Below are 21,328 nucleotides of genomic sequence, written 5' to 3'. Positions count from 1 at the left end.
TAAGTTCTACAACTGAGAGTGCAATGCAGCTACTCAGTCAGACCAGGATTGACACCCCCGACAACATCATCATCCACACTTCCCAGGAAAGTTGATTGAAAAAATAAATCAACAGATCACTGTGGACTGTGCCTCACTGCTCAACGTCAGAACGGCTCACCACCCCACTCTGACATGTGAACATTTATACAATAATGTACATCTTGATCAGGACAGTATCAGAACCTTTGCCAAGGACCTAAAGGATGCAACACTTGGCAGGGACCCACACACCCATAACCTCAGCAACAGAGCCCCGGCCCATCACAACACAGCTCTACTAGACCCGGCCCATCACAACACAGTTCTACTAGACCCGGCCCATCACAACACAGTTCTACTAGACCCGGCCCATCACAACACAGCTCTACTAGACCCGGCCCATCACAACACAGCTCTACTAGACCCGGCCCATCACAACACAGCTCTACTAGACCCGGCCCATCACAACACAGCTCTACTAGACCAGGCCCATCACAACACAGCTCTACTAGACCCGGCCCATCACAACACAGCACTGCCCACTACTCCAGGGTCGGGCAGAACACTGTCCTTCAGAGAAGTACACCACATGATGCAGTCCACACCATGTATCATTCAGATCATCAGCCTACATATGCTGAGGTAACCTCTGGCAAAAGACACCTAGAACTATCAGAGATTGGAGAGGTGCGCCAACTACTGCATCTAATATGCAGACTACTGGGATAGAGAGACCCTTTCATTCACACGCACTAACACACACACACACACACGCACAGGGTTGCAGAATGCATTGTACTTATTTTTTGGGCCATTCTTATTAATTTGTTTACAACTATCCTTTATTTTATTGGCACTGGTATTTTAATATATATATGTGTGTATGTGTATATGTATGTATATATATGTGTGTGTGTGTGTATGTATATATATATATATATATATATATATATATATATATATATATATATATATATATATATATATATATATATGTAACCCTCTCACCAGGCTCGAATTTGACTCTCACAATATTACCTTATTTAGAATATCTGAACAGCATGGGATATTAGGTGAGAAGGACATCTCCAATAAGAATCCCTATTGTAAACTTGCTAGGGTGAATGACAAATAGGGTATTAACTTCAGATAGAATGATTATAGACTTGGTTATTATTATAAGGATATGCTTTCCCATGCATTAAATGAAACTGAAAAAGTAAATGACTCCACCAATACAACAGACATAAGGTTCAATATCTATATTAATCACACTTTCAATGTATCACATTAAAAAAAATAAACCCCAATGATTTTTCCACAACCCATGTCCAAATTATTTGCAAGCTTGCTTAAACCCTGGGCGCACGTTGGAGCTCATAAAAAAATGACGACATACATAAAGTCCCGAAGTCCACCCCACATTTGTAGTTACTCACTACTTGTCACACCCTGGTTCTGGGACTCTATATGTTGAGCCAGGGTGTGTTCATTCTATGTGTTCTGTTTCTATGTTGGGTGTTCTAGGTTGTGTATTCTATGTTTGCCTGAGTGACTCCCAATCAGAGGCAACGAGTGTCAGCTGTTTGGCTGGTTGTCTCTGATTGGGAGCCATATTTAAACTGTATGTTTTCCCTTTGTGGTGGGGGTTTTTTTGTTCCGTGTTCGGTCATTGATACCGTGGACGTCACGAGTCGTGTTTTGTTTTGTATTTTGACGCTTTAACTAATTAAAGTCATGTTTGTTCATCACGCTGCGCCTTGGTCTACTCCTTACCTCGACCTTGACAGAAAAACCCACCATGCAACGACCAAGCAGCGTGTCCAGGGGCAGCTCTTGGGCTGGACATGGGAGGAAGCGCCGGGAGAAGAGTCGGTGGAGGCACGCCGTAGAGAGGAGCTACGGCGTGATCAGGGTCATCGTCAGACGGTCGTGAGGCAACCTCAGAAATTTTTTAGGGGGGGGCACACGGCATGGACGACGGGGCTGACGGAGGAGAAAAGGGGGCGGATCCAGAAGGCCACCAGGCCAGGGGTACACCGCCCTGTACGTCCTGTGCGGATGCCTCACAGAGAGTGTGTGAGGGTAGGCATTCAGCCAGGACGGGTGGTGGCCGCTCTTCACTCCAGGCCTCTTATCCGTCTCCACAGCCCGGTTCGGCCTGTCCCTGCTCCACGCACCAAGCCTACGGTGTGCGTCGCCAGCCCAGTCCGGCCTGTCCCTGCTCCACGCACCAAGCCTACGGTGTGCGTCGACAGCCCAGCCCGGCCTGTCCCTGCTCCACGCACCAAGCCTACGGTGTGCGTCGACAGCCCACCCCGGCCTGTCCCTGCTCCACACACCAAGCCTACGGTGTGCGTCGACAGCCCAGCCCGGCCTGTCCCTGCTCCACGCACCAAGCCTACGGTGTGCGTCGCCAGCCCAGCCCGGCCTGTCCCTGCTCCACGCACCAAGCCTACGGTGTGCGTCGACAGCCCAGCCCGGCCTGTCCCTGCTCCACGCACTAAACCTACGGTGCGCGTCGCCAGCCCGGTCCGGCCTGTTCCTGCCACCCGCACCAAGTCTACGGTGCGCGTCGCCAGCCCGACCCGGCCTGTTCCTGCCACTCGCACCAAACCTACGGTGCGCGTCGCCTGCCCGGTCCGGCCTGTTCCTGCCACTCGCACTAAGCCAGGGGTGCGAGTCGTCAGCCTGGTAAGGCCCGTTCCTCCTCCACGCACAAAGCCAGTGGTGCGAGTCGTCAGCCTGGTAAGGCCCGTTCCTCCTCCACGCACCAAGCCAGGGGTGCGAGTCGTCAGCCTGGTAAGGCCCGTTCCTCCTCCACGCACAAAGCCAGGGGTGCGAGTCGTCAGCCTGGTAAGGCCCGTTCCTCCTCCACGCACCAAGCCAGGGGTGCGAGTCGACAGCCTGGTAAGGATCGCTCCTGTTAAGTCCAGTCCTGCTCCAGCCGGCGGGGCCAGACTGGACCAGGGGCACTATGGGGGGTGTATTGGAGGGTGGTGGTCAAGGCCGGAGCCAGAACCGCCGCCGAGGAGGTATGCCCGCCCAGCCCTCCCCTGGTTTGTTTAGTTGAGGCGCGGTCGCAGTCCGCGCCTTTAGGGGGGGGTACTGTCACACCCTGGTTCTGGGACTCTATATGTTGAGCCAGGGTGTGTTCATTCTATGTGTTCTGTTTCTATGTTGGGTGTTCTAGGTTGTGTATTCTATGTTTGCCTGAGTGACTCCCAATCAGAGGCAACGAGTGTCAGCTGTTTGGCTGGTTGTCTCTGATTGGGAGCCATATTTAAACTGTATGTTTTCCCTTTGTGGTGGGGGGTTTTTTGTTCCGTGTTCGGTCATTGATACCGTGGACGTCACGAGTCGTGTTTTGTTTTGTATTTTGACGCTTTAACTAATTAAAGTCATGTTTGTTCATCACGCTGCGCCTTGGTCTACTCCTTACCTCGACCTTGACACTACTTGTAGATAATGCCTCAGCAAAATATAGTAGTTCCGTGCAGGTGTCCGCACAAGATCCACAGCGAACACAGCTATCAATGCAGCCAGTACTCGGTAGCAGCAACAGACATCCGTTGGAAACCCGAACTCGTGGATCGTCACAAGCAATTCTCTCCAAGTCTTGCACGATGCTAGGCTAACCTCTAGGATGTCGAATGTCTCCACAATGCGACGGCAGCTTCAGTCTCCACTAGGTCTTTCTTAACGAAATAATAAACACTCTCTTTTAGAAATAAAATCAGGATTTCCCTTTAAAAAACTCTATAGGTATGGTTTTGTTCTCTCTTTATCGTTTCCTTTGGTCTTTTTTCCTTCACCAACCCCACTAACGTCTCTCCTCTCCCTTCTTTCAACCTTTCCCTCTCTTTCCTTTCCCAGCAACCAGTCCACTCTCCCATTGGCCACAACTTAACAAGTTACCTCATTGGTCAAAACTTTAACGAGATACGTGGGAAACTTAAACTTAAAAGTAAACCAACCTATTCACTTGTAATTTTTTTTAAAAACATTGCTTCAAAAGAAATGCATTAATGACATTACAAATCAGGAGCTATTCGATCACCTTTTAAATCTAATACCAATGAATTATAACAAATAAACTCTATACTTGGTTTTTAGCAAGGTATTACATATATATATGTATATATACACTGCTCAAAAAAATAAAGGGAACACTAAAATAACACATCCTAGATCTGAATGAATGAAATAATCTTATTAAATACCTTTTTCTTTACATAGTTTAATGTGCTGACAACAAAGTCACACAAAAATTATCAATGGAAATCAAATTGATCAACCCATGGAGGTCTGGATTTGGAGTCACCCTCAAAATTAAAGTGGAAAACCACACTACAGGCTGATCCAACTTTGATGTAATGTCCTTAAAACAAGTCAAAAAGAGGCTCAGTAGTGTGTGTGGCCTCCATGTGCCTGTATGACCTCCCTACAACGCCTGGGCATGCTCCTGATGAGGTGTCGGATGGTCTCCTGAGGGATCTCCTCCCAGACCTGGACTAAAGCATCCGCCAACTCCTGGACAGTCTGTGGTGCAACGTGTCGTTGGTGGATGGAGCGAGGCATGATGTCCCAGATGTGCTCAATTGGATTCAGGTCTGGGGAACGGGCGGGCCAGTCCATAGCATCAATGCCTTCCTCTTGCAGGAACTGCTGACACACTCCAGCCACATGAGGTCTAGCATTGTCTTGCATTAGGAGGAACCCAGGTACAACCGCACCAACATATGGTCTCACAAGGGGTCTGAGGATCTCATCTCGGTACCTAATGGCAGTCAGGCTACCTCTGGCGAGCACATGGAGGGCTGTGCGGCCCCCCAAAGAAATGCCACCCCGCACCATGACTGACCCACCGCCAAACCGGTCATGCTGGAGGATGTTGCAGGCAGCAGAACGTTCTCCACGGCGTCTCCAGACTCTGTCACGTCTGTCACATGTGCTCAGTGTGAACCTGCTTTCATCTGTGAAGAGCACAGGGCGCCAGTGGCGAATTTGCCAATCTTGGCATTCTCTGGAAAATTCCAAACGTCCTGCACGGTGTTGGGCTGTAAGCACAACCCCCACCTGTGGACGTCGGGCCCTCATACCACCCTCATGGAGTCTGTTTCTGACCGTTTGAGCAGACACATGCACATTTGTGGCCTGCTGGAGGTCATTTTGCAGGGCTCTGGCAGTGCTCTTCCTGCTCCTCCTTGCACAAAGGCGGAGGTAGCAGTCCTGCTGCTGGTTTGTTGCCCTCCTACGGCCTCCGCCATGTCTCCTAATGTACTGGCCTGTCTCCTGGTAGCGCCTCCATGCTCTTGACACTACGCTGACAGACACAGCAAACCTTCTTGCCACAGCTCGCATTGATGTGCCATCCTGGATGAGCTGCACTACCTGAGCCACTTTTGTGGGTTGTAAACTCCGTCTCATGCTACCACTAGAGTGAAAGCACTGCCAGCATTCAAAAGTGACCAAAACATCAGCCAGGAAGCATAGGAACTGAGAAGCGGTCTGTGGTCACCACCTGCAAAACCAGTCCTTTATTGGGGGTGTCTTGCTAATTGCCTATAATTTCCACCTGTTGTCTATTCCATTTGCACAACAGCATGTGAAATGTATTGTCAATCAGTGTTGCTTCCTAAGTGGACAGTTTGATTTCACAGAAGTGTGATTGACTTGGATTTACAATGTGTTGTTTAAGTGTTCCCTTTATTTTTTTGAGCAGTGTATATTATTATTATTATTATTATTATTATTATTATTTACATATTTTATTCCAATGTACTTTACTCAAACCAGTGAATATCACTTATTATAAATGAGATCATTAACTATCAGCTCTTGGAATATCCAGGGCCTGTACTCTTCACATTTTGGTTATAAAACAACAACTCCAGAATGTATTAAAAACATCAAGGGACAGGACATCATAATCCTACTGGAAACATGGTGTCGTGGAGACATAGGTACTCAGTGTCCCTCAGGCTATAGAGAACGTTTACTACCATCAATCAAACGTAAAAATGTTAAATGGGGCCGAGACTCAGGAGGAATCATCATTTGGCATAAGCAGGACTTAGCACTGAATGAAATGAAAAAAGGTACTAATCACATTTGGTTAAAACTTAACAAAGGTACAATCTATTGTGACAATGATGTAGACATATGTGCAGCTTATGCTCCTCCTTCAGATTCATCATATTATGATTATCCATTTTTTGACAATCTCCATACAGAAATCATTCAATTTCAGGCAGAGGGTAAAGTGCTTCTTTGTGGAGGTTTCAATGCAACAACAGGTTCTGAGCCTGACTACACTGATGCGGGAGGTAACCACCACATATTTGGACACCCCTCCTTGTACAGTAGCCCAATTATAAATAAGAGAAACAGTCCTGACCAAATACTGAACAAAAATGGGAAGGAGTTAGTGCATCTCTGTCGAGCATTAGGCCTATACATGCTTAATGGTAGAATCAGAGGGGACACTTTAGGTCAGTTTACTTACTGCTCAGCTCTTGGGACAAGTGTAGTCGATTATGCCATCACTGACATTGACCCCTCCTCCATTAGTGCATTTACTGTCAGACCACAGACACCATTGTCAGATCACAGTCAGATCAACGTGTTTCTGAAGAAATTAACCGGCAATATTAATTAAAAAAAACAGCCCAATAAACTCTACAACATGAACCATTCGTACAGATGGGCTCAAAACAGTGCAGAGAGATTCGTTGAAACATTGAACTCAAATGATATGAAATGATGAACTCAATATAGTTTTTCAATAACTCACAATACCAAAACAACAAAGAAGGTGTCAATTCGGCTACTGAAAACATCAATTTTATTTTCCAAAAAGCAGCATAGAAAACACATTTGAGAAAACCAAAGAAATGCAACATCAGAAACAAAAAACAAACTGTTTCTGAAAAATGGTTTGATAACGAATGTAAAACAATTAGAAAACACTTAAGACAAGTGTCAAATGAAAAACATAAGCAGCAAAACAACCCAGATCTACGCTTAATACTTTGAAACTCTGAAACAGTATAAACATACACTGAAACGCAAGAAATTGAATTATACCAACAAGACACTTGATGAAATTGAAAGTGCAATTGACCAAAATCAGTTATGGGACATGTGGAACAATTTAATCACAACAAAGCCACAATAATTAGCCATACAAGATGAAGGAATTTGGAAAACTTATTTTGATAATCTATACAAAAACATCCCACAAAAAGATTTACAACAGAACCAATTATTCAAGAAAAATGGAACATCCTTGAATCAGTCATTAAAAACAACCAAAATCCATTAGATTACCCAATAACCCAACAATAACTAAATGAAAAGCTAATATCTATAAAATCAAAGAAGGCCTGTGGTCTAGATAACATCAGAAATGAAATGCTGAAAAACAGCACACCTGAGTTGCAAAATGCTGTGCTTAAATTGTTCAACATAGTTTTAACTTCTGGCTGCTTCCCTGATGTCTGGAACCAGGGGCTCATCTCCCCTATCCACAAAAGTGGAGACAAATCAGACCCCAATAATTACAGGGGAATTTGCGTACTTTGGAAAGGTTTTCTGTAGCATTTTGAATTCAAGAATTCAAACCTTTCTTCAATAATTTTTTTTATAAGTAAATGTCAAATTGGCTTTCTCCCTAACCATCGCACTACTGACCATATATACACCTTACACACACTAATTAATAAACATGTCCACCAAAAAAAAGAGGGCAAAATCTTTGCTTGCTTTATCGACTTTAAAAAAGCATTTGATTCTATTTGGCATGAAGGGCTATTCTATAAAATTCTCCAAAGTGGGCTTGGTGGTAAGGCGTATGATTTAATCAAATGTATGTACACAGAAAACAAGTGTGGAATAAAAATCAAAAACCAAAGAACATAATTATTTTCACAATGTCGAGAATGGTCCACCACCCAAAGGACATCCAGCCAACTTGACACAACTGTGGGAAGCAATGGGGTCACCATGGGCCAGCATCCCTGTGGAACGCTTTCGACACCTTGTAGACTCCATGCCCCGACGAATTGAGGCTGTTGGGGGCAAAGGGGGGAGGGGTGCAACTAAATATTTAGAAGGTGTCCTTAATGTTTTGTACACTAAGTGTACTGTACATCTTTGGCACTGTCATCATAGAGATCTGTCAATATACTGTCTCATGTCTGAAATACTGTCATCAGAGACAATTGCTAGGTGCCTTTTGGCAAACTCCAAGCAGGCTGTCATGTGCCTTTTACTGAGGAGTGGCTTCCGTCTGGCCACTCTATCATAAAAGCCTGATTGGTGGAGTGCTGCAGAGAGGGTTCTCCCATCTCCGCAGAGGAACTCTGGAGCTCTGTCAGAGTGACCATCGGGTTCTTTGTCACCTCCCTGACCAAGGCCCTTATCTCCCGATTGCTCAGTTTGCCCGGGCGGCCAGCTCTAGGAAGCATCTTGGTGGTTCCAAGCTTCTTCCATTTAAGAATGGAGGCCACTGTGTTCTTGGGGAACTTCAATGCTGCAGACATTGAAGTTGTGAATGATGAATAGGAGGCCCAACCTGAATGGATCTGTAGGACCGAGGTCAACCGGTGTTCCGCTGCTCCATCCTTCTAACCGAGTGCTGCTGGAGAGAGAAGGGGTCAGCCAGGCCCCTGTGATGGCCTCCTATTTCAGGTCCTCGACCTCTCCTCCCTGCAGGCTCTCCCTCAGGATCCACCTCCTGATGACCTCTGGCCCAAGAGGCCCACAGCAGACCACAGAGAGAGGAGAGACCTCCAGCCCATGGCTACTGTCCAGGCTGGACGCTGTGCGTCTCCCGGTTGGTTTAACAGCAGCAGCAACTCTCTGGTTCCTGCCCCGCCCATCCAGCTGCCTGCCCAGACCAACAGACGCAGAAGCAACAAGGACCTCTCCTTCACTGAGGTTCTGAAGAACAACACGCTTCTGACTGATTCCCGGCCCAGCAGCCCAGAGAGCCTGCACCAGCCTGAGATGATGAGGGCAAGAAGCCCTGTAAGCATCACTAGCCCTGAGGGGAGGCCTAGCAACCCTCGGCGCACCACTAGACGGCCTATTAGCCCTGTTGGCCTGGTTCAGTCTGATGTACAGCCTTCCAGACCTGAGGGGATGCCTAGCAACCCTCGGCGTACCACTAGACGGCCTGTTAGCCCTGTTGGCAGGGTCCAGTCCGATGTACAGCCTTCCAGACCTGAGGGGATACCTAGCAACCTTCGGCGCACCACTAGACGGCCTGTTAGCCCTGTTGGCCTGGTTCAGTCTGATGTACAGCCTTCCGGACCTGAGGGGAAGCCTAGCAACCCTTGGTGCACCACTAGATGGCCTGTTAGCCCTGTTGGCCTGGTTCTATATCGTGGAGCTCCGCCCCATAGGGGAGCTCTGCTCCTAGTGGTTTACCCTCTGCCCTAAGGCAGCAGCAGCCTGAAACAAATTTATGCACACACCTGCAGCCAATGGGAGCACAGGTGTCCCTATAAGAGGGGATGCCTCCCCTCAATCTGCCTCCCATTATCTTCAGCGACTGGACGACTAGACTGAAGAAGCCAAGAAGAGACGAAGAGAAGACTCAGGAAGAAATCGCCGTCGATGAGCCAGCCATCGACGTCTTCTAATATGAGCACACCAGGAGATTTCCACCCCCAAAAGCCCTTTTCAGGGCTCAGTGCCGATGTACCTCCATGGCATCTACGGACCCCCACGACCTCTGTTTCGTGTGTTTGGGGCCGCAGCATGCCAAGGAAGGGACCGGCAATCCCCCTAATTGCGCCTCCTGCGCCCTCCTTCCTATGAAGGTGAGGAAGCAGCGTTGGGCGTTTTTTAGGGAGGATATCCCCCTAGAGGATGTACTGTCTCTTCCCGCCTCTGCTCCACAGTCTAACAACGGGTAGGTCTGAGTTGACCAGCGAGGAGATTGAAGAGGCGTCCAGGATTTCTGGCGCTATTCTTCATCTGACACAGGCGTCAGCGATATGCGCAGGCCGGTCCATGGCCACCTCGGTGGTCATGGAGCGTCACCTCTGGCTGTCAATGACGGCCATGAAGGAGACGGACAGAGCCTCGCTGCTAAACGCTTCCGTCTCTAGCGAGGGCCTCTTTGGGGTCGCCGTTAAGGAGGCGACGGAGCATTTCGGCAAGCTAGACGAAGAGAGGAAGCACCTGGCTAAACACCTGCCATTGGCAGGCAAGTTTAGCAGGGCCTCAACTAACCCGTCAACCTCTAACGCCCCCAGTAGAATTACAGGGAGGCGACGGGCCAGGCGACAGGCGCCTACCACCGACAGCAGGCGAGCGGGCTCGGCCCCCCCAGCGACGACAGTGGTGGCGACGATTCAGCCGGCGAGAGAGGTCGTCACAAAACCGTCCTGGCAACACCAGAAGGTCAGCCAGAAACGACGGCGTCAATGACGGGACGAGGGGGAGAGGACGGATGACGGCTCGGCGCTGGACGCGACAGAGCCCACTGTTACCCCCCACCCTATTGTTCAGGGCATGGAGGGAAATGTTTATTGTTGTTATGTGAATAAATAGTTGGCTCCCACTGACATTGTCACAAAAGAGCCCTTTTTCCATGACACATTGCAGAGTACTACATGTCCGATGAATCTCTCCCACCATCCTTAGTGTAGCTCAACCCACCGAAGGTGCGTAGTTGAACACACACAGGAGAGGAAGGAGAAAAAGGTAGCAAGGCGTAGCCTTAGCTCACCTAATAAAGATATTTTACTACAGACTCCTAGGAGCTCTGTAGTAAAGGTCTCACATAGCAGGCAGCTGTCTCAGTCTAAGTATGACATGAAGACGCAGCCGCTAGCTGGGAATGACGCCTTGCTTCAGGCTAACGCCTCAGCAAGCGCAGTTCAGACCTGTGCGACGTTCACGGAGGGCCGAAATACTAGAGTTACAGGTGTAACCGATGTATGGGCGCCCCCGGTTAATTCAGAACGTAACAATACCCACTACTCTGAGTACAGCTCACCACACCTAGAGTGTGTAGTTGAGCAACCTCATGAGACCAGTGAAAAATAGGTATTGTGGCGCCACCTTGTGGTACCAGTTAGAGACCACACTTTCCAGACTCTGTTGAGTACTGCAGTGGACGGATCTCATGGCAAGCAGCAGTCTCAGTCAGACAATGCTATCCGGGGAGGGCGCTCTGTCTCAGGTTAATACCTCAGTCAGTGCAGCTCAAAACCGTGCTACGTTCACGGAGGGCCGGAATACTAGAGTTACAGACATAACTGACGTATCAAGGCCTCCGATTCTCTCAGAACGAGCTGATGTTTCCTCTCCCTTTCGAGGGGGGCCCGCCTTGGGCTATTCCACCAACCCAGTGTTGGGGAATAGCGGCGGCGAGGGCCATAGAGGAATACAGGTCCTTCCTACTGGATGCACCACAGCTTCGTGCGCGCCCGCTTTCTCTGCATTGCTGGCAGTGGCATCGAAGCTGTACCCTCTCACACTGGCTAGAACAGACGTTGCAGAAGGGTTATGCCCTCCAATTCCATCGAACCCCACCCCCGTTCAGGGGAGTGGTGGAGACGGTGATGAAAACGCCAGACAAAGTGGCCGCTCTGATGTCAGAGATTACGGAACTTTTGGCGAAGGAGGCGGTCACAGTAGTTCCCCGGGAGCAAAGGAACAAAGGGCTATATTCGCCTTATTTCCTAGTGCCCAAAAAGACGGGGGGAGTGAGGCCGATTTTGGATTTACGCACTCTCAACGAGAGCATAACCAAACGACCCTTCCGAATGCTGACGACAAAACGTCTACTGGAATGTGTCCAGAAAGGAGACTTTTGTACAAGCATAGACCTAAAGGACGCGTACTTCCATGTGCCGATACAATCGCGTCACAGGAAGTTTCTGCGGTTCGCCTTTCAAGGGGTGGCGTACGAGTTCACGAGGATGCCATTCGGGTACGCCCTGGCACCTCAAACGTTTTCCAAATGTGTGGAGGCGGCATTGGAACCGTTGCGTCGTCAAGGGATAAGGCTATTAGCCTACCTAGACGACCTGCTGGTTCTCGCCCCGTCAGCAGAGCTGGCGTTCACTCACACAACACAGACAGTGATTCATCTCACGCGTCTGGGGTTCGCTGTGAATTAGAAAAAGAGCGCACCCTGGCCCAGTCATCAGATTGTCTACCTGGGGCTACAGCTAGACACTGTAATGATGAGGGCTCGAATTTCGGACCCTCGAAGGGTAGCATTGTTGCTAGCCCTGAGGAAATGTCGTCCGAATCGCACAGTGACGGCGCTGTCGATCATGTCACTTTTGGGTCTCATGTCGTCAGCCCACTCTGTGGTCCCGCTGGGACTCCTGCACATGCGCAGAATACAGCGATGGTTCACCCAACTAAGACTAGACCCAGTGCGTCAACGTCATCGGTTGGTGGTGGTTCCTCTCTCGCTAAGAGCAGACCTGGACTATTGGAGGAATCCGAGCGTTCTCACGCACGGAGTCCCGATGGGCAAGGTGTCATCCTACATTCCAGTATTTACAGATGCTTCTCTGACTGGATGGGGAGGGACATGTCAGACTCAAGCGATAGGAGGTGTGTGGCCTCAATCAGGTCGTCACATAAACATCTTGGAGTTGGAAACGGTTCGACTGGTTCTGACCCACTTCGCGCCTACCCTTCGGGGTCGCGATGTGCTGGTCTGGTCAGACAACCGGACCACAGTGGCTCACATAAATCGCCAGGGAGGAGTCAGGTCTCCTGTTCTCCACCGGGCGGCAGAGGAATTGTGGCTATGGGCTCACAAGCACCTTCGCTCGTTGAGAGCAGCACACATTCCGGGCTACTTGAACGTAGGAGCAGACCTCATGTCAAGAGGGGGTCCTCGAGACGACGAGTGGTGTCTGCATCCGGACATTGTTCTCCAAATTTGGGAACAGTTCGGGAGAGCCAAGGTGGATCTATTCGCGTCACGCGTGAACGCGCAATGTCCCCTATGGTTCTCTCTGAGGGAACAGGACGAACCACAACTGGGAAGAGACGCATTCGCGCACTACCCATGGCCGAAAGTTCTCCTGTATGCATTCCCTCCGCTGTCTTGCATTCTCCCACTGCTAGCCAGGGTGAGGTCAGAGGGGCTGTCAGTGATACTGATAGCGCCCGATCGCCCGGGGGCTCCGTGGTTTGCGGAGATGAGTCAGATGTTGATTGCGCCACCTTGGCCAATTCCACATCGACGGGACGCGTTGACCCAGGCGAGAGGCTCGATAGGGCAGTGGCCCATAATCGGCCAACCACTGAAGGCTTGGTTCCTGAATGGGACAGGTTGAGGCGCCGTGGGTTATCTGATGCAGTGATCAGAACCATACAAGGTGCACGAGCCGGTTCCACTTCTAGGATGTATACCAGCAGATGGAACGTTTTTTCACGATGGTGTGACACACAAGGTGTGGACCCCATGAACTGTCAGGTTGAGAGTGTGCTCTCTTTTCTGCAGTTTATGTTTGATAAGCAGAAATCGCCCTCCACCATTAGAGTGTTTGCAGCGGCAATTTCAGCTGGTCATGAGGGGTTTGGCGGAACGAACGTGTTCAGCCACCCTTTAGTGAAACGTTTCTTATTGGGAACGCGGCGGCTTAGGCCAATGCCTAGAGCCACGCTGCCCCAGTGGGATTTGGCTTTGGTACTCGAAGCGCTATGTAAGTCGCCGTTCGAGCCATTGAATCAAATACCCCTCAAGATGCTGTCTATCAAGACGGCACTGTTGCTCGCCTTGACTACCGCTAAGCGTGTCAGTGATTTGTGTGCCCTGTCGACGAGACCCGACTGCCTTGCCATTAATGGCGATCTGAGCAGAGCGGTGTTACGTCCTAACCCGCCGTTTGTGCCGAAGGTTATTAGCAGTGCATATAGATCACAGACCGTGGAGTTGTGGGCTTTTTCTCCCCCTCCTCATGGGGAGAGGAGTGAGGAAAAGCTTCATTGTCTGTGCCCAGTGCGCGCTTTGGCGTGTTATGTTGAGCGCACAGCAGCGATTAGGTCATCGCCTCAGCTGTTTGTGTCACGGTGCGGCTGCATTAGGTAGACCACTTTCAAAACAGCGATTGTCTCACTGGCTTTGTGAAGGTATTGAGACAGCTTACGAGGCAGCGGGCGACAACTGCCTCAGGGTATCAGAGCTCACTCCACTCGTGGAGTAGCAGCTTCTACTGCCCTCTTCAGAGGAACAGGGGTAGAGGATATTTGTAGAGCAGCGTCATGGTCGACACCGTCTCCATTTATCCGTTTCTATCTCTTAGATATGTCTTCTAACTCTTTGGCTCGGTCTGTACTCAGCAAAGCTGAAAGGAGATTTTGAGCCAGGAAGAGAGGATAAAGCAGGACTATGGACAGGTTCCAATCAGGTCCGCTTTGGTTAGGAAAACATGTTTTTTGATAGATAGGCTTTCTATCTCTCTGGCTCGATTGTACTCAGCATAGCTGAAGGGGAATCTTGAGCTAGAAGAGAGAAAAGCAGGACGATGGACACAGGTTTCTATCAAGTCCGCTTTGGATGGAAAGCATATCTTGTGGCATGACTCTTGACTGACAGGTTCAGTACAGTAGAGGCATGTATTGAATTGACAGAATGTGAGGTCATCTATCTGATTGTTCAGTTTAGAATGACTTATATTTTGTTCCTGCCTACTAATCTCTGGGATTCCATTGAGTGAGTGAGGCGGTCTACTGTGCACATAATGTAGAGTGACACTTGGTGTCATTCCATTAGTGGTCGGTAGTGTTTTCACAGGATATTGAGGCACATCTATCTGCTAGTACAGATTAGTGTAGCTTCTATTCTGGTGATCTGCCCACTAGTCATTGGCATTGCCATTGAACTAGGTGGGGCGGGTCTTTAACCGATGACGCGGTATATTGTGACGCCCGGAGGGGTTTTTAGTTGCAGTACTGCGGGAATTGGTTGCGGCCATTGCTAGGCTTGACCTTTTCATTTTTTAATGGGAAGTGTTAGGCTCGGCAGGGAGTACATTTTGGAGCGCTACGCTCCTACTTAAACCACTAGGAGCAGAGCTCCCCTATGGGGCGGAGCTCCACGATATAGAACGATTAGTTACCGGAGTGTAACTCCAGTTCTATGAGTGGAGCGGAGCCCCATAGGACTTAAGGCCCTGCCGACCCTCTCTAGTCTCGCTGAAGATAATATCTCGGGAGGCAGATTGAGGGGAGGCATCCCCTCTTATAGGGACACCTGTGCTCCCATTGGCTGCAGGTGTGTGCATAAATTTGTTTCAGGCTGCTGCTGCCTTAGGGCAGAGGGTAAACCACTAGGAGCAGAGCTCCCCTATGGGGCTCCGCTCCACTCATAGAACTGGAGTTACACTCCGGTAACTAATCGTTCAGTCTGATGTACAGCCTTCCAGACCTGAGGGGATGCCTAGCAACCCTCGGCGCAACACTAGACGGCCTGTTAGCCCTGTTGGCCTGGTTCAGTCTGATGTACAGCCTTCCAGACCTGAGGGGATGCCTAGCAACCCTCGGCGCACCACTAGACGGCCTGTTAGCCCTGTTGGCCTGGTTCAGTCTGATGTACAGCCTTCCAGACCTGAGGGGATGCCTAGCAACCCTCGGCGCACCACTAGATGGCCTGTTAGCCCTGTTGGCCTGGTCCAGTCTGATGTACAGCCTTCCAGACCTGAGGGGATGCCTAGTAACCCTCGGCGCACCACTAGACGGCCTGTTAGCCCTGTTGGCCTGGTTCAGTCTGATGTACAGCCTTCCAGACCTGAGGGGATGCCTAGTGACCCTCGGCGCACCACTAGGAGAAAGTGAGGCCCAGTAATTCTGTGTGTCCCATTATGCTTGAGTCTCGTCCTACCTGCCCTGCAGTTAGTCTGGTCCAGCCTGAGTCTCGTCCTACCTGCCCTGCAGTTAGTCTGGTCCAGCCTGAGTCTCGTCCTACCTGCCCTGCAGTCAGTCTGGTCCAGCCTGAGTGTCATCCTACCTGCCCTCTGACTATGAAAGAGCTGTTCCTGCCAGAGCCATGCAGCTTTAGCAACAATGTGTTTTTTCTCTCCATGCCGGAGGCTGCCCAGCCAGAGGAGGCTGCCAGAAGGACAACCAGCCCCCCCAGGGACATCACCAGGCCTGAGGCCTTCGTCCGGACAGGACCCCTGCTGGCCAGGAGAGCCCAGAGGGATGCTCCTCCTCCAAAGATGGTCCCCAAACCCCCGGTTGCCCCCCGGCCCAAACTGCTTCCCTCCCTGGGCCAGGGCAACATGTCCCTGGTCAGTGCCAACACCTGGGATGAGAGCACCAAGAAGAAGGGCAAGAAAGGTTAGCACTTCTTGTGCAATGACACATTTTTCCTATTGAATGTATTGTCAATATTGTATAATGACAGTGCCTCAGACAGAAAATACAATAATCCTGTCACTGTCGGACACCATGCCTTTACATTTCCCTGAAGCAGTACATAAATAAAAACAAAGCATTGAAGAAAATACAATCTTTGGAGTTTTGAGTGCATACACTGCTGAATATATGAATTATAAGATGATACAAGATAAAAACATGTCATAACTGACAGGCTAAATTACATGGCTAAAATGCAAGCATCAAAAGGGAGTACAGCTTTTAAATAAATAAAATATGTTTATTTATTGCATTATTATTGATCCATTCCAGATTATCTACAATGTCAATCAAACTGTGCTGTATGAATCATATTGCCTCCCAGACTCTCAGGCTATTCTCCGAATGGCACCCTATTCCCTATGGGTCCTGGTCAAAAGTAGTGCACTACATAGGGAAAAGGGTGCCATTTGGGACACAAGCAGCCAGACACACAGGACTCAGGACATGTCAGTCACATTACATACATACACAGGCAACAGCATATTGTTCAACAATACTGTATCATGAGGACAGTTACCACATGATGACGTAACATCATTACAGCATTACTGTCAAAGTTAAAGGGACAGACTGCTAAAAAAAAGGCTACTTAATATCACTAGACACTGAAAATCTTACAGTACTTTTTTATGTTCAGCAAGCAATACTAATTTAGCAGTATTCCATCTTATTATTCTTAATTATGCATTTAATAATCATTTAATTCATGACTAAAGGCATTTGAATTAGAAAGAAGAGATTATGCCATGAAAAAAAAAGCCTTGGCCTGAGGCATATCCCCCGTGACCTAGAGCTGGCGATGATGAGGCCCCGTCTGTTCAAGTCGGCCGTTCCCTCCCAGCGGCCCTACCAGCCGTGGGACGACGAGGACGAGGTGGACATTTACGCCCTGAGGCGCACCGCCTACATGTGCCCCATGTACGACCAGGAAGAGAGAAGCGGCAGGGGCAACAAGAGGGTGGCAGTGGAGGCCCTGGACAACATTCCTTTCAGAAGGGAAAAAAACAACATAATTGAATGCATGAATTTAGCTAAAAACTATAAACCATCATAAAAGCCTTTGGAGTCATACAGTAAAGCTCAGATGAAAGACACCTTGGAGATCCTGATATCTAACACATTGTAATGTTGCTCCTTCTAAACAGAATGGCTGTTTCACCTAGTAGTCCCTCACATTGTAATGTTGTTCCTTCTAAACAAAATGGCTGTTTCACCTAGTAGTCCAACACATTGTAATGTTGCTCCTTCTAAACAGAATGGCTGTTTCACCTAGTAGTCCAAGACAGAAGTAGGTGGTCAGTAATGGTTCTTGTTTTACAATTAAGCCAACTGGTTCAGTAAGTCTCAGATTGCATCTGAGATATGTGACTTGAAGGTTATTCCTGAAACAGTGTCCATCCATTTCCAAAAGTGAAAACCCAGCCCACATTTAATAGTAGATACTTGATGTGTTTGTAGACCAAAGAGTGATAAGTTATGAAGAGAACAATGTGGATGTTGATTCCATTGTGTTCTTTCATCCATCCTTCAGCAGCCAGCCAGCCAGTCTCCACTTGATTCATCAACATCCTGCAATGTCATATTTCGACCAGCAGAGGTCACTGATTCCACTATCTGAATTGTATCACTGTTCAAAGGCACCTATGTCTTATCCAAGGTTCCTCCTCCATTTCATGGCTTAAGGTAAACAGACATACACATGCATGGATCCAGAGTATTATTTTATTAAAGCCTTTTATAAAACACATCATCCACAGACTGATAGTCTTCCATGGTCCTATTGCAAAGTCAAGTCCTTTGGAATACGCATAGGAGATACTGGATCTTTCCACGGTCAAAGAAAGCATGTTTCCTTTTGCATAGAAACACTATAATGTTCTCTTATAAGACACTGAAGAAGAATAAAACATCTAAAAGCCCTTTCATGGTTTTAGAACTGTTGTCCAAATAAGCCCAACTTTGGCGGTTGTGACTGAAAGTCATCAAGCATCTGAAGTCATCAGCTCTCTGTGATTGTAAAGTCATCAAGCATGGAGTCAATCAACAGCTCTCTGTTCAGCTGCCATATTCCTTTCAGTCCAACAACCCAAATGATCAATATCATAACTTAAGTCATATAGTCATATTGATTGATAAAGATAATGCAAGCAGTAGCAGGCATGCTATGTTCAGGCATTCTGGAATCCTCCAGGGAGATTCCGATTCAGAGGGGGTCTGGGTTTAGGCTAGGTAGCTGTCTGTCTGTCATCAGAAGACCAGCGTAGATGCCTTGAGACAGGCGAAGGAGGCAGTGAGACAGGTGAGGAAGAGAGAGACAGACGGGTAGATCTGTGATGCACCTCCACACTCCTTGGCGTTTTCCTGTAATCAATCAATAACAACACATACAGTTACAACCTGTGGTATAATGAACACACTACATAAGGCTAGAAAGTTCATATTTTTGATTTTTAGGATAGAAAATACTCAGTTTGATGTTTTGTTTTTCCCAAAATATTAAGGGAGCTTTGTGAATAGTACAGCAGATGTTCTCTTCTGATGTCAATCCATCCACTTGAAGTGATTGGTTCAGAGAGGTGTCACTGGACCAATAAGGGGAGGCAGTGGACCAATATGGGGTGCTGACCTGAGGGTGGTATGCGTGGCAGGACTCGGGTCTCCTACGGACCTTCTGAGATTTCATCCTGTCACACTTTACTGAGGCGTTATGTACACAGAGGTCAAGGACACCAACACACTTAACAACAACAACAAGTATCTATGCTGCAATACCAACACACTTAACAACAACAAGTATCTATGCTGCAATACCAACACACTTAACAACAATAACAAGTATCTATGCTGCAATACCAACACACTTAACAACAACAAGTATCTATGCTGCAATACCAACACACTTAACAACAACAAGTATCTATGCTGCAATACCAACACACTTAACAACAACAACAAGTATCTATGCTGCAATACCAACACACTTAACAACAACAACAAGTATCTATGCTGCAATACCAACACACTTCTCTCTCTCTCTCTCTCTCTCTCTCTCTCTCTCTCTCTCTCTCTCTCTCTCTCTCTCTCTCTCTCTCTCTCTCTCTCTCTCTCTCTCTCTCTCTCTCTCTCTCTCTCTCTCTCTCTCTCTCTGTATAAGCACTTTGTGACATCTGCTGATGTAAAAAGGGCTTAATAAATACATTTGATTGATCAAAATTTGATTGAACATTGATGTGGGATATCAATTTGATTTATGAGAGATTTAATGTGATTCAATGTCTCAAGAAGAAGAGTTTAAGAAGAGACTGCTCCCCACAGTGTAAAACAGCAATTCCTAACTGGTTTAAATGAAAGAGAACATAATAAGATAAGTGATTTGTCTGATATATGACTGGAACTGCTTATTCATAGATATCAAATCCCACTTCCACAACACCATTATACCTCTTTCAATCACTGTCTGTGTCAGGGAGAGGGCTTGTGGTAGTGAACCAGTAAGTTAAAGGATATATTTCACTTCCTTGGGTTCCATGGTGATAGGAGGGTACTGACGGGAACAGTCACAGTCTGCCTGTATCACCAACATCAGCAGGTTACTGTCAGGGACCACCTGGGTTACAAACATCCTGGAACACACACACACACACACACACAGACAGAGAAAGACAGAGAGACAGACAGAGAGACAGACAGAGAGAGACAGAAAGACAGACAGAGAGAGACAGAGAGAGACAGACAGAGACAGAGAGACAGAGAGAGAGAGAGACAGACAGAGAGAGAGAGCGCAATGAAATGGTTAGAACACAATTTGTACGAAACAATCAGGTAATCAAAGGTAAAAGCACACTGCCATAATGAAAAAAGATCTTAAATCTTCAAATGAAATGTACAGTTGAAGTCGGAAGTTTACATACACCTTAGCCAAATATATTTAAACTCAGTTTTTCCACAATTCCTGACATTTAATCCTAGTATAAATTCCCTGTCTTAGGTCAGTTAGGATCACCACTTAATTTTAAGAATGTGAAATGTCAGAATAATAGTAGAGAGAATGATTTATTTCAGCTTGTATTTCTTTCATCACATTCCCAGTGGGTCAGAAGTTGACATACACTCAATTAGTATTTGGTAACATTGCCTTTAAAAATTGATTAACTTGGGTCAAACGTTTCGTGTAGCCTTCCACAAGCTTCCCACAATAAGTTGGGTGAATTTTGGCCCATTCCTCCTGACAGAGCTGGTGTAACTGAGTCGGGTTTGTAGGACTCCTTGCTCGCACACACTTTTTCAGTTCTGCCCAAAAATGTTCTATAGGATTGACGTCAGGGCTTTGTAATGGCCACTCCAATACCTTGACTTTGTTGTCCTTAAGCCATTTTATTTGCCACATGCGCCGAATACAACAGGTGTAGACATTTCCGTGAAATGCTTACTTACAGCCCTTAACCAACAATGCATTTATTTTTTTATAAAAAAGTAAAATAAAACAACAAAAAAATGGTTGAGAAAAAAAGAGCAGAAGTAAAATAAAATAACAGTAGGGGGGCTATATACGGGGGGTACCGGTGCAGAGTCAATGTGCGGGGGCACTGGCTAGTTGAGGTAGTTGAGGTAATATGTTAAAGTGACTATTCATAAATAATTAACAGAGTAGCGCAGCGTAACAATATGGGGTGGGGGTGAGGGGGAAGTGCAAATAGTCCGGGTAGCCATGATTAGCTGTTCAGGAGTCTTTTGGCTTGGGGGTAGATGCTGTTGAGAAGCCTTTTGGACCTAGACTTGGCTCTCCGGTACCGCTTGCCGTGCGGTAGCAGAGAGAACAGTCTATGACTAGGGTGGCTGGAGTCTTTGACAATTTTGAGGGCCTTCCTCTGACACCGCCTGGTATAGAGGTCCTGGA

The 21,328-nt window shown here is 47.7% G+C and overlaps 1 long non-coding RNA gene across 1 annotated transcript; it reads right to left on the bottom strand.

Annotated features, from left to right (window-relative positions):
- Positions 1-18,133: 18,133 nt before the first annotated feature.
- Positions 18,134-19,211, bottom strand: LOC121561193. The gene is made up of 2 exons (XR_005999169.2): positions 19,058-19,211; positions 18,134-18,792 (listed from the first exon to the last, which is right to left on the bottom strand). It is a non-coding gene; the product is annotated as an uncharacterized LOC121561193 (long non-coding RNA).
- Positions 19,212-21,328: the final 2,117 nt, after the last annotated feature.

Source organism: Coregonus clupeaformis, unplaced genomic scaffold (assembly GCF_020615455.1).
Source record: "Coregonus clupeaformis isolate EN_2021a unplaced genomic scaffold, ASM2061545v1 scaf1332, whole genome shotgun sequence".
In the NCBI taxonomy this organism is placed as follows: domain Eukaryota; kingdom Metazoa; phylum Chordata; class Actinopteri; order Salmoniformes; family Salmonidae; genus Coregonus; species Coregonus clupeaformis.
This window is presented reverse-complemented; position numbering and strand designations above follow the sequence as displayed.